The sequence below is a fragment of the Somniosus microcephalus genome, chromosome 16 (assembly GCF_052327205.1).
Source record: "Somniosus microcephalus isolate GS21.2 chromosome 16, FLI_Smic_1.0, whole genome shotgun sequence".
NCBI classification, from domain to species: domain Eukaryota; kingdom Metazoa; phylum Chordata; class Chondrichthyes; order Squaliformes; family Somniosidae; genus Somniosus; species Somniosus microcephalus.
The window spans coordinates 72,451,744-72,465,131 of record NC_141002.1 but is presented as its reverse complement, the minus strand read 5'-3'; the positions used below and the strand labels follow the sequence as shown (position 1 = coordinate 72,465,131).

Here is a 13,388-nt window from a genome sequence, read left to right as displayed (position 1 = left end):
CTCTTGAAGATTTCTCATTACTTTACTCAGGACTGGGTCCTTTGATGTCTCTGTGACTATCACTGATAGTTGTTCCTGTGTGGCGGGCAATGCTGCATAGACCATATCCACATGAAGAGCCACATCCTCTTCTGATTCACTGTTTTGTGTGGCGTAAGGCGCAGCCCTGGATAATGTGTCTGCAATGAACATTTGTGTCCCTGGCACATATGTTAGCTCAAAATCGTAACGCTGAAGTCTCATCATTAGGCGTTGTATCCGTGGTGACATGTCACACAGATTCTTCTTTGCGATCCCTAGCAGTGGCTTATGGTCCGTTTCTAGGATAACCTTGGGAAGACATAAGAACATAAGAAATAGGAGCAGGAGTAGGCCAATCGGCCCCTCGAGCCTGCTCCGCCATTCAATAAGATCATGGCTGATCTGATCCTAACCGCCAATCTACTATCACAGAACCATCTCCTGAATCTAACAGAATTAGACACACGAAATAAGAGCAGGATCAGGCTACACGGCCCCTGGGCCCACTCTGCTACCCACAGGGCCATGTCCGATCCGAACCTAGACTCATGTCCAAATTCCTGCCCGCTCCCCGTAACCCTTAATTCCCTTTACTCTAGGAAACTGTCTATTTCTGTTTTAAATTTATGTAATGATGTAGCTTCTACAGCTTTTTGGGGCAGCATATTCCATGGACCTACCACCCTCTGAGTGAAGTAGTTCCTCCTCATCTCAGTTTTGAAAGAGCAGCCCCTTATTCTAAGACTATGCCCCCTAGTTCTAGTTTCACCCATCATCGGGAACATCCTCCCTGCATCCACCCGATCCAACCCCTTCACAATCTTATTTGTTTCAATAAGATCGCCTCTCATTCTTCTGAACTCCAATGAGTAGAGTCCCAATCTACTCAACCTCTCCTCATATGTCCATCCCCTCATCCCCGGGATTAACCGAGTGAACCTTCTTTGTACTGACTTGAGAGCAAGTATGTCTTTTCTTAAGTATGGACACCAAAACTGTATGCAGTATTCCAGGTGCGGTCTCACCAATACCTTGTACAACTGAAGCAATACCTCCCTATTTTTATATTCTATCCCCCTAGCAATGAAAGCCAACATTCCATTGGCCTTCTTAATCACTTGCTGCACCTGCATACTAACCTTTTTGAGTTTCGTGCACCAGGACCCCCAGATCCCTTTGTACTTCAGTACTCTCCAGTTTCTTGCCATTAAGATAATAAGTTGCTCTACGATTTTTCCTGCCAAAGTGCATAACCTCACACTTTCCAGTATTGTATTCCATCTGCCAAATCTCTGCCCACTTACTTAGCCTGTCTATGTCCCCTTGCAGGTTTTTTATGTCCTCCTCACTCACTACTTTCCCTCCCATCTTAGTATCATCTGCAAACTTTGATATGTTACACTCGGTCCCCTCCTCCAAATCGTTAATATAGATTGTAAAGAGTTGGGGACCCAGCACTGACCCCTGCGGAACACCACTAGTTACTGATTGCCAGTCTGGGAATGAACCATTTATCCCAACTCTCTGCCTTCTGTTAGATAGCCAATCCTCTATCCATGCCAGAATATTACCCCCAATCCCGTGATTTTTTATCTTAAGCAATAATCTTTTGTGTGGCACCTTGTCAAATGCCTTTTGGAAGTCTAAATACACTACGTCCACTGGTTCCCCTTTATCCACCCTATATGTTACTTCCTCAAAGAACTCCAGCAAATTTGTCAAACATGACTTCCCCTTCATAAAACCATGCTGACTTTGTCCTATTAAATTATGATTATCCAAATGTCCTGTTACTGTCTCCTTAATAATGGACCATAGATGTAGGTATGACATTTTTCACACCCAAATGCCAAACCAAGGCACTCCTTCTCGATTTGCGTGTACCGGCACTCTGTAGCCGTCATGGAGCGTGATGCATACGCCACTGGTCGCCATTCTTCTTCATCTTCCTGTAGAAGGACAGCCCCTAATCCATTCTTAGAGGCATCTGTGGACACTTTTGTCCTCTTTTTAGGGCAGAAGAACTTCAGTAGGGGTTCACTTGCTAGAATGTGTAGCAGCCCCTTCCATTCTCTCTCATGTTCATGTCCCCATTGGAACTCTGTCTCTTGGTGCAGCAGTTTTCTCAGATGAACAGTTCTCACTGCTAGATTTGGAATGAATTTTCCTAGGTAGTGAACCATGCCAAGGGCCCGCTGAACCCCTTTCTTGTCCTTTTGGTTTCTCCATGTCATGTATAGCCTTTACCTTTGACTTGTCTGGCTGAATCCCCTCTGTAGAGATCTTGTCTCCGAGGAATGTGATTTCATTGACACTGAACTGACATTTGTCTTTATTCAATTTGAGTCCATACTGCTGTATTCTCTGAAGTGTTTTCTCCGGTCTGGTGTCATGCTCCCCCCTGAGTGGAGCCCCATACTACCAGATCATCCACGTACACCCGCACTCCCTCCAGGCCCTCGATGATTTGCTCCATAGCTCTGTGAAAGATTTCTGGGGCGGAGCTAATACCAAAGGGCAGACGCTGGTAGGAGTATCGACCAAACGGGGTGTTAAAAGTGCACAGCTTAGCACTTTCTTCATCAAGTTTCAACTGCCAGAAACCATGCGAGGCGTCCATCTTGGAGAAGATTTTCGCTTCTGTCATTTCGCTGACTATTTCCTCTCTCTTTGGAATTTGGTAGTGCTCTCTTTTGATATTGGCGTTAAGGTCCTTGGGATCCATGCAGACACGCAATTTATCAGTTTTCTTTGAATTGACGCAGACCATGGAATTTACCCAGTCGGTCGGTTCCTCAATCTTCTTTAGACAGCTAGTCCCTCCATGCGGTCTAGCTCTTTCCTCGGTTTTTCATGGAGAGCCACTGCAACTCTCCTGGGTGCGTGAATCACAGGTTGTGCATCCTCTCTCAGTTTGATGGAGTATGTAAAGGGCAGTGCTCCAAAACCCTGAAATACATCTGCATATTTGTGTGCTATAGTCCCATGAGTCAGATTTGTACCATCTTGGGGGGCACTGTGCACACAGTTCAGTTCATTGATAGTATAGACTCGTTTTACCAAGCCCAAATCCACACAGGCCTTATCCCCCAACAGTGACTCATGTCCTTCAGGCACTATAACAAAGGTCAAAGGGTGAATGTGATTTTTTACCTTAACATTCAGCCTACACGTTCCTTTTGTTTCAATGCTTTGTCCATTGTATGCCTTCAAAGACACTGTCTTGTTCAGTATTTTAGGTCGCACTTTGAGATTCCGTGCACCACTCCAACTTATGAGGTTTGCCTTAGCACCTGTATCTAGCTTAAAGGGAACAATGCTGCCATTTACCAGCAAGGGAGCTATCCAAACTTCAGTCTTTGGTCCTACAGAGTGCACTTCATTAGCATTTTTGGCCTGTTTTGACTCATTTTGCACCATTCCAACAAACAAAGTCTCTGCTCCTGTCTCTTCAGTCTCAATAGCATGCACTGTCTTCTTACCTTCAGTTTTCTCTTCCCAAAGACACATCTTGGCAAAGTGATTCCTGCCTTTACATTTGGCACAGTTCTTCCCATAAGCAGGACACTGTCTGGCTACATGTTTATTACCGCACCGTCTGCATTCGTAAGGTGTCATCGTCTTGAACTCCATGGGCCATCTTGTGTCCCTTTTGTGTACCACATCCACCGGCAGGTTTTTCAGTCCCAGGGCGCTCCCACCCGCTGCTGTGCTGCTCCCTTCGAAAGTTTTTGTGTGCATGGCTGAGAATGAACAGTCAGAGGTTGTGGTTCACATTGGGACCAATGACATGGGTAAGAAGAGGGATGAGGCCCTGCAGCAAGAAGTTAGGGAGCTAGGTAGCAGATTAAAGAGCAGGACCTCAAAGGTTATAATCTCTGGATTACTCCCGGTGCCACGTGCTAGTGAGTATAGGAATAGGAGGATAGAGCAGATGAATGCGTGGCTAAAGAGTTGGTGCAGGAGGGAGGGCTTTAGTTTCCTGGATCACTGGGCCTGCTTCTGGGGAAGGTGGGACTTATACAAGTTGGACGGGTTGCACCTGAACCAGAACGGGACAAATATCCTCACGGGGAGGTTTGCTAGCACTGTTCGGGGGGGTTTAAACAAAAATGGCAGGGTGTTGGGAACCTGAGCAGGGAGACAGAGGAAAGGGAAACAGGGATAAAAGCAAAAGATAGGAAGGAGAAAAACAAAAGTGGCAGTCAGAGAAATCAACGATTTAAATCAAACGTGGCCACAGTAAATAATAATTCTAATAGGTCTAAGAGCGTTAAAAAAACAAGCCTGAAGGCTTTGTGTCTTAATGCAAGGAGCATTTGTAATAAGGTGGACGAGTTGGCTGCACAAATAGAGGTAAACAAATATGATTTGGTTGGGATTACGGAAACGTGGCTCAAGGATGGCCAAGACTGGGAACTCAACATCCAGGGGTATTCGATATTCAGGAAAGATAGGCAAAAAGGAAAGGGAGGTGGGGTAGCATTATTGGTTAAAGAAGGGATTAATACAATTGTAATGAAGGATATTAGCTCTGATGATGTGGAATCTGTATGGGTAGAATTGAGAAATACTAAGGGGAAAAAAACATTAGTGGGAGTGGTATATAGACCTCCAAACAGTAAGGCAGAAGTTGGGGATGGCATTAAAAGGGAAATTAAAGAAGTGTGCAATAAGGGCACAGCAGTCATCATGGGTGACTTTAATCTACATATAGATTGGGCCAACCAAATTAGTAACAATACTGTAGAGGAGGAATTCCTGGAGTGTTTATGGGATGGTTTCCTGGACCAATATGTCGAGGAACCAACCAGAGATCAGGCCATCTTAGACTGGGTATTATGTAACGAGAAAGGATTAATTAGCAATCTTGTTGTACGAGGCCCCTTGGGTCGGAGCAATCATAATATGATCGAATTCTTCATTAAGATGGAGAATGAAGTAGTTGACTCAGAGACTAGGGTACTCAATTTAAATAAAGGAAACTACGATGGTCTGAGGAGCGAGTTAGGTAGGATTGATTGGGGAATGTCACTCAAAGGGTTGACAGTGGATAGGCAATGGCAAACATTCAAAGACCGAATGGGTGAGCTACAGAATTTGTTCATCCCAGTTTGGCATAAAAATAAAACAAAAAAGGTGACTCAGCCGTGGCTAACAAGGGAAATTAGGGATAGCATAAGATCCAAGGAGAGGACATATAAATTGGCCAGAAAAAGCAATAATCCTGAGGATTGGGAGCAGTTTAGGATTCAACAAAGGAGGGCAAAGGGATTAATTAAGAAAGGGAAAATAGAATATGAGAGTAAGCTTTCAGGGAACATAAAAACTGACTGTAAAAGCTTTTATAGATATGTGAAGAGAAAAAGATTGGTGAAGTCAAGCGTAGGTCCCTTGCAGTCAGAATCAGGGGAATTTATAATGGGAAACAAAGAAATGGCAGACCAACTAAATACATACTTTGGTTCTGTCTTCACAAAGGAGGACACAAATAACCTCCCAGAGATGCCGGGGAACATAGGGTCTGATGAAAGGGTTGAACTGAAAGAAATCAGTATCTGTAGGGAAATGGTGTTAGGAAAATTGATGGGACTGAAGGCCAATAAATCCCCAGGGCCTGATAATCTACATCCCAGGGTACTTAAGGAAGTGGCCCTAGAAATAGTAGATGCATTGCTGGTCATCTTCCAGAACTCGATAGACTCTGGAACAGTACCCATGGATTGGAGGGTAGCTAATGTTACCCCACTATTCAAAAAAGGTGGTAGAGAAAAAGTGGGGAATTATAGACCGGTAAGCCTGACATCGGTAGTGGGGAAAATGCTAGAGTTTATTATAAAAGATGTAATAGCAGAGCACTTGGAAAGCAGTGACAGGATCGGACAAAGTCAACATGGATTTACAAAAGGTAAATCATGCTTGACTAATCTACTGGAATTTTTTGAGGATGTAACTGGTAAAATAGATAAGGGAGAACCAGTGGATGTGGTGTATTTGGACTTTCAGAAGGCTTTCGATAAGGTCCCACATAAGAGATTAGCGTGCAAAATTAAGGCACGTTGGGGGCAAGGTATTGACTTGGATAGAGAACTGGTTGGCGGACAGAAAGCAAAGAGTTGGAATAAACGGGTCATTTTCCGAGTGGCAGGCAGTGACTAGTGGGGTACCACAAGGATCGGTCCTAGGACCCCAGCTGTTCACAATATATATTAATGATCTGGACGAGGGAATTGGATGTAATATCTCCAAATTTGCAGACGACACAAAGCTGGGTGGGAGGGTAAGCTGTGTGGAGGATATTGTGAAACTCCAGTACGATTTGGACAGGTTGGGTGATTGGGCAGAAACATGGCAAATGCACTATAATGTGGATAAATGTGAGGTTATCCACTTTGGTGGCAAAAACAGGAAGGCAGATTATTATTTGAATGGCAATAGATTGGGAGAAGGGGAAGTGCAAAGAGACCTGGGTGTTCTTGTGCACCAGTCACTGAAGGTAAGCATGCAGGTGCAGCAGGCGGTTAAGAAGGCAAATGGTATGTTGGTCTTCGTAGCAAGAGGGTTTGAGTACAGGAACAAGGATGTCTTGCTACAGTTGTACAGGGCCTTGCTGAGACCGCACCTTGAGTATTGTGTGCAGTTTTGGCCGCCTTACCTGAGGAAGGACGTACTTGCCATGGAAGGAGTGCAGCGAAGATTCACCAGGCTGATACCTGGGATGGCAGGAATGACGTACGAGGAGAGATTGTGTCGATTGGGCTTATACTCACTGGAGTTTAGAAGATTGAGGGGGGATCTCATCGAAACCTATAAAATTCTGTCAGGCCTTGACAGACTCGATGCAGGATGTTTCTGATGGCCGGGGAGTCCAGAACCAGGGGTCATAGTCTAAGGATAAGGGGTAAGCCATTTAGGACTGAAATGAGGAGGAATTTCTTCACCCAGAGAGTGGTGAACCTGTGGAATTCTCTGCCACAGAGGGCAGTGGAGGCCAGTTCATTAAATATATTCAAGAAAGAGTTGGATATATTTCTTAAGGCTAAAGGGATCAAGGGATATGGGGAGAAGGCAGGGACAGGGTACTGAATTTGGATGATCAGCCATGATCTCATTGAATGGCGGAGCAGGCTCGAAGGGCCGAATGGCCTACTCCTGCTCCTATCTTCTATGTTTCTATGTTTCACTAGCATGACATATGTTCACTGCTGCATCCAAATTTAGGTCATTGTCTCTAAGCATTCTCTCCCTCACCTTCTTGTCGAGTATTCCAAAAACGACTTGATCGCGTATCATCGATTCCTTCAGGTCCCTAAAGTTGCATGTTTGTGCTTTTATTTTCAAGTCCGTCAAAAAAAATCAAAGGATTCTCCTTGCTTTTGCACGCTGGAGCGAAACACGAATCTCTCATACGTTTCATTCTTTTTTGGAGTGCAGTATTCGTCGAACCGTTCTATAACCTTGTCCAGATCATTTTTATCATCTTTGGCTGCAAACGTAAATGTATTAAACAGCTCGATTGCCTGCGAGCCAGCCACTGTTAGCAACAAAGCTACTTTACGTGTTCCAGAGCTAGTCGAAGCGTCAATTGCTGTGAGGTAGAGAAGAAAGCGTTGCTTGAAGACACGCCAATTTTCATTCACATTTCCTTCTAGTTGCAGGCTAGCCGGAGGTTTTATTCCTTCCATTTTTGTAGTATGTCCTTATCGTGAGTTCTATAAATCCTGGTACCATGTAATGTTATCTTAATAACGTAATTACGAGTCTCCCAAGCAGTTGTAGTGGAGTACCATTTATTCAGTCCTGACTCTCTCGTAGTACAGTACCTCAAGCATGGCCAAGATGGTGTCGGATCCCACCCCCGGATATGACGTCAACCAGCTGTCAATCAAACCCCGCTGTCTTTACAACAGCTACGGTTATCCGTACAGACAGCTATGCCAGAGAGCAGTACTCTGCTGTAGAGTACACCAGGGCGAGTGCTGCCGTACGGAGGGTTTGAGCGTCTGCTCCCCATGTGGATCCGGCAAGTTTCTGGATCAAGTTGACCCTACTCTTTAGTTTCTTCCCAAGGCCCTGGAGATGTTGTCTATATGACAGGGTGCGATCAAGCATGACTCCTAAATAGGAGGGTTTTTGGCATGCTTTACCACTGTGCCGCAAAAGGAGACTTTCAAAGCTTGGTTTGCTTGATCGGTGTTGAGGTGGAATGTCGAGGTGATGATCTTTTGCAGGTTTGGCCGAAGTTGTCATCAGCAAAAGTAGGCCTCCGTCCTCTGTAAATCACTGGTCAGGGTCTCCTCGGTGATGGACAGATTCATGTTTTGCATGGCCAAGGCAATGTCATCAGCGTATACGAACTTGCCGGACTCTGTTTCAGGCAGGTCACTGGTGTAAACGTTGAATAATATGGGTGCTAGGACAGAACCCTGTGGGAATCCATTGTTCAATGTCCTATATCTGCTCTTCTGGGTGCCAGAGTACACACGGAAGCGTTGGTTGCTAAGCATGGAGTTGAGAAAATGGATTGTTGTTCTGCAGGTTTAAATGGCGGAGAGCTTGAAAAGCAGTCTATGCTTCCATACTGTGTCATACGCTGCTGACAGGTCCACGAGTGCTATAGCGGTCTTGAGCTGACACTGGATGCCTGCTTTGATGTGCGTTGTTAAAGCTACCACTTGGTCACAGCAGTTATGGCTACTCTGGAAGCCCGCTTGCTCCTTAGAAAGATTTGGCTTGATGATGGGGGCTAGTCTGTGGAGTAGTAGCCTTTCCAGCACTTTATAACAAGTGCAAAGTAAGGAGATCGGGCAGTAACTGGAGGCTTCACAAGCATTCTTCCCCTGCTTCAGGAGGGCAATTATTTTAGTATCCCTCCAAATAGATGGAATTTTATTGGTTGCCAGTACCTCAGAAGAAGGAGGTCAACCATCTCTTCGCTTTGGGTCCCAGTGCTTTTAAGAATTCTGGGTAAACACCATCTGGACCAGCAGCTTTTCCAGATTTGGTTGTCGACAGGGCTGTGTTTAGTTCATCCAAGGTGAATGGATCAGACCTAGTTGACGATCTGTGGCAAGTATATGCAAGTAAGGAGACCAAAACTGTACACAATACTCCAGGTGTGGTCTCACCAGGGCCCTATATAATTGCAGTAAGACATCTTTACTCTTGTACTCCAACCCTCTTGTAATAAAGGCCAACATACCATTTGCTTTCCTAATTGCTTGCTGTACCTGCATGTTAACTTTGTGTTTCCTGTATGACCTAAATATCTCTGAACAACAGCATTTGCTGACAAGGGTGACGCTGTTGTTGTTTGGCAAACCAACCTCTATCTTGTGGAGGCTGACCGTTAACTCTCTAACATCTCCTCCTACCTCCCCCTGGACCATAACATTGGAATATTTACCTTTCTATGCCAGTAGACAACTCAACCCGGATGAGATGCAGAAGGTGGAGGAGTTGGTCAAGCTGCAACCCATGAAGAAGCAGCTACAGGTTTATATTCCGCTGGAATTCAACAAGCTCGTAACCCTGCGTGACATTCGAAATATAAATACACGACTCAAAGCCGGTGATGACAGCATGAATACACACTGTGAAACACTGAAAAAGATTGAACGGAATGGGGCAACAGGGCCTGCAAGCAAAGGACATCCAGTTCATTGCATTCATGACACCAGCAATGAAGTCCCGTCTGGAAGCCTTTCCCGAGTTGCTGTTTATTGATGGGACGTACAAGATTAACAAGTACGGCTATCCTCTGCATCAGATTATGGTGCAGGACAATATAGGCAGGGGCAGAGCTGTGTTTTACGTCATGGTGAGGAATGAGACAGCTGAGATACTGGATGAAATCGTGGGTGTGTTCGTTGAAATGATGGGATCCTGTGTGGATCAGGTGAAGACAGTAATTATGGACAGGGACATCAACGAGATGAATGCATTCAGGAAGCATCTCCCAGCTGTCACGGTGCTACTGTGCCAATTCCATGTTATAATGAACATGAGGAGGAAGATCTGCAGCTACACATTGGACCATCCTAGAAAGCAGCAATTGTTTGACATCGGCAGGGAAATGATTCATGCAGGCTCAGGAGAAACTGACATCGTGTGTAGATAGGATAAGACAACTTCACCCACCCCTGCAGGAGTATCTTGCAATGAACTGGGTTCCGCAGAAGGAGATGTGGGTAACATATTCCCGAAGTACCATTCTAACTTTTGGGATATAACACCAATAATCGGATCGAGTTGGAGAATGGCAAGATAAAACACCTGCTCCACTCCTCCTCATCCATGAAGGAGTGCATTGAGTCGCTGGCCCTCCACAATGAAGTCCTGGATGGGGAGCATTCCTACACCACATTATTGCAGAAGACCTCTTTCAAGCAGGCTGCAGATCTACAGTCTTCTTTGCAGAGTTCACCAATTACGCGGTGAAACAGATGCGGGAAATGATCATAACCTGTATACAGTGATCAAGCAGCAGGAAGCGGACACAGTCACTGACTTCTGGTGACAAGGATTACACTCTGCAGACACATGACGGCCTAGCTACCTGCAGCTGCACCTTCTGGAGTCAGCATTTGTTGCCTTGCAAACATGCTATCGTAGTGCAGAGGCATTTGGGTTTGTCTCTAGGGAGACTTGCTCCTGACAGCTGTTGGCGATGAACTTGGCCACGGGTTGATGCAGACATTGCTCCTGGAGTTGTTTTTACTGAAGCCCAGCCACGGGCCCTCAACAACTGTGAGAAGCATCGTATAGCTGCAGACATCACACACCGGCTACAGCACATTTTGACCAACAGCGGAAGAGAGATTTTCCAGCGACGACTCAACTGGCTAGAATGACAGATTCACAACTGGCAGCAAGGACTGGAAGGTGAGATGAAATGGACCAAGATACAGCATCATGAGCAATTGTACAATTGTGCCTCGATCAATGCCTGGTGCCTCCAACATGGAAAAGACCCGGGGGGTGGGTGTGTGTGTGTGTGTGTGTCTGTCTCAGGCCTGGGTCTCGTTTGGACGCTGCCCACACCAAACCACCTGTTGGTGGCGGCTGAAAATCGGACGGTGCCAGCTGACAGTCGAGGGGACTCGCACCTGTAGGCAACGGGAGAGAGCTTTTAATGTGGGCCCCAGGAAGCACATTCTTGTTTAAAAAGTTACCTTTGGACCGCTTGTTCTTTTTTGAGCAACCTCCAGTGGCCCTTTTAAAGACCGCTGGCTAAGTCGCTCAAAGAAGAGCAACAACAATAACTTGTCTTTACATAGCGCCTTTAACGTAGTAAAATGTCCCAAGGCGCTTCACTAGAGCATTATCAAACAAAGTTTGACACCAAGCCACATAAGGAGATATTGGAGAACACATGGGCCCAGAAATTTGGGTTGCAGGCTTCCCGCGGGTGCAAGCCCCCGACCTGCACTTGCATAGCGCGCCTGCCGTTGTGTTGTGGGCCCACGTTGGATTCCAATCCTGGGCCTCCTCCAGCTGCCGGTGCGCAGTGTTCGCGTATCCCAGGGGCGCAGTTAGTTCGAAGCGTCCCCTGGGATCACGTGGGCCATGGAGAGCCAATCGTAGCAGGGAATCTCCATTCATAAATTTGACAGGAAGACCTGTCAAATCTATGAATAGAGAACGGCCCCAAAACCTAACTAAAACTTCAAATAAATTAAAAACAAAACATATTTTTAAAATAACTATAAATGACATAATAACTATTTTAAACAATAATTTAAATTTTTGAAAAAATTAAACACCGTTTTTAACGGGGCTAAAAATAAACTTACCTTTCTTTAAAGTATTTAAAAATAATAAACCTGTGGAAAAAATGTTTAAATTTTACTTAATTCACCACTTACCTTGTTAAAAGCGGGCCTTGTGCCTGCTTTTTAAAAGTGTCGATAGTAGCCATGGTGTGGAGATGCCGGTGTTGGACTGGGGTGGACAAATGTAAGAAGTCTCACAACACCAGGTTATAGTCCAACAGTTTTATTTGAAATCACAAGCTTTCGGAGCGCTGCTCCTTCGTCAGCTGAAGTGGAGAGATGCCTATAGACACAGATTATATAGTCAGAGAATAATGCCAGATGATTACAGGTAATCTTTCTAGCTGCCATTTATCACACCTCGGCAGAGAGATAATCACAGCAATCAAAGGTGTGAATGGTGTCCAAGAAACTTGATGTCTGTGTCGATATGTGCGATCTTCTTGGAGATCCTCTCCACTTTGAGCCGGCAGTTTGTGGTGTCGATAGTAGCCATGGTGTGGAGATGCCAGTGTTGGACTGGGGTGGACAAACGTAAGAAGTCACACAACACCAGGTTATAGTCCAACAGTTTTATTTGAAATCACAAGCTTTCGGAGCAGATGCGGCCGGACCTGCTGTGATTTCCAGCAAAGAAAATGTTTTTTGTCTGTTTTTTGTTTTTCATACAGACCCCAGCATCTGCAACATTTGACCCCTTGTGACCCCACCTCATTGTTCTTTGATGTAATGTTTTCCTGACTGACCTGTTTGGACACCATTCACACCTTTGATCGCTGTGATTATCTCTCTGCCGAGGTGTGATAAATGGCAGTTAGAAAGATTACCTGTAATCATCTGGCATTATTCTCTAACTATATAATCTGTGTCTATAGGCATCTCTTCACTTCACCTGACGAAGGAGCAGCGCTCCGAAAGCTTGCGATTTCAAATAAAACTGTTGGACTATAACCTGGTGTTGTGTGACTTCTTACATCTGCTTTTTAAACACGCAGCTGCTAGAGACTTACCCTCCTGGAGAAACCTGCAAAAAAAATCGTACGTTCCAGGTCTACGCGCTGCCTCTCTGGCACATGCGTTTGACCTGTGAACCCCTTCCTTCAAGGGAACAGAAGTTCCGGTTTCCAGCGCATGCACGAAACCGGCACTTTCGTTGGCCCTGCGCGTAAGTACTCAGCGCGTACTCACCCGTGGTGACCCGAATTTCTGGGCCATGGTCAAAGAGACAGATTTTAAGGAGCATCCTAAAGGAGGAAGAAGAGGTAGAGAGGTGGAGAGATTTAGGGAGGGAATTCCAGAGATTAGGGCATTGGAGGGCAATGTCTACTCATATGCTTAGGAGCGGGCAACTGACGAAAATGGTCCCATTTTCCCTCTACATCTGCCACAATACGACCCAATTTTAGCCAGTATAACTGAGGAAAATCAAGCTCATAATGTGACCTCTGTACTGCGACTGCCTACTCTTAGCAACATTTAACGGTTTAACTGCATACAAGGAAATATTCAAAGCTAAGCTTTCCCCCCACCCTCCCCGGCTGAGACAGAGCTATGCTGAACGGGAGCGTCCCAAATTCAATCCTTAGTCTCTGC

At 45.4% G+C, this 13,388-nt stretch overlaps 1 pseudogene; it reads left to right on the top strand.

Moving 5' to 3' along the window:
* The first annotated feature begins 9,255 nt into the window (after positions 1-9,255).
* Positions 9,256-10,874, top strand: LOC147106271 (uncharacterized; annotated as a pseudogene).
* Positions 10,875-13,388: the final 2,514 nt, after the last annotated feature.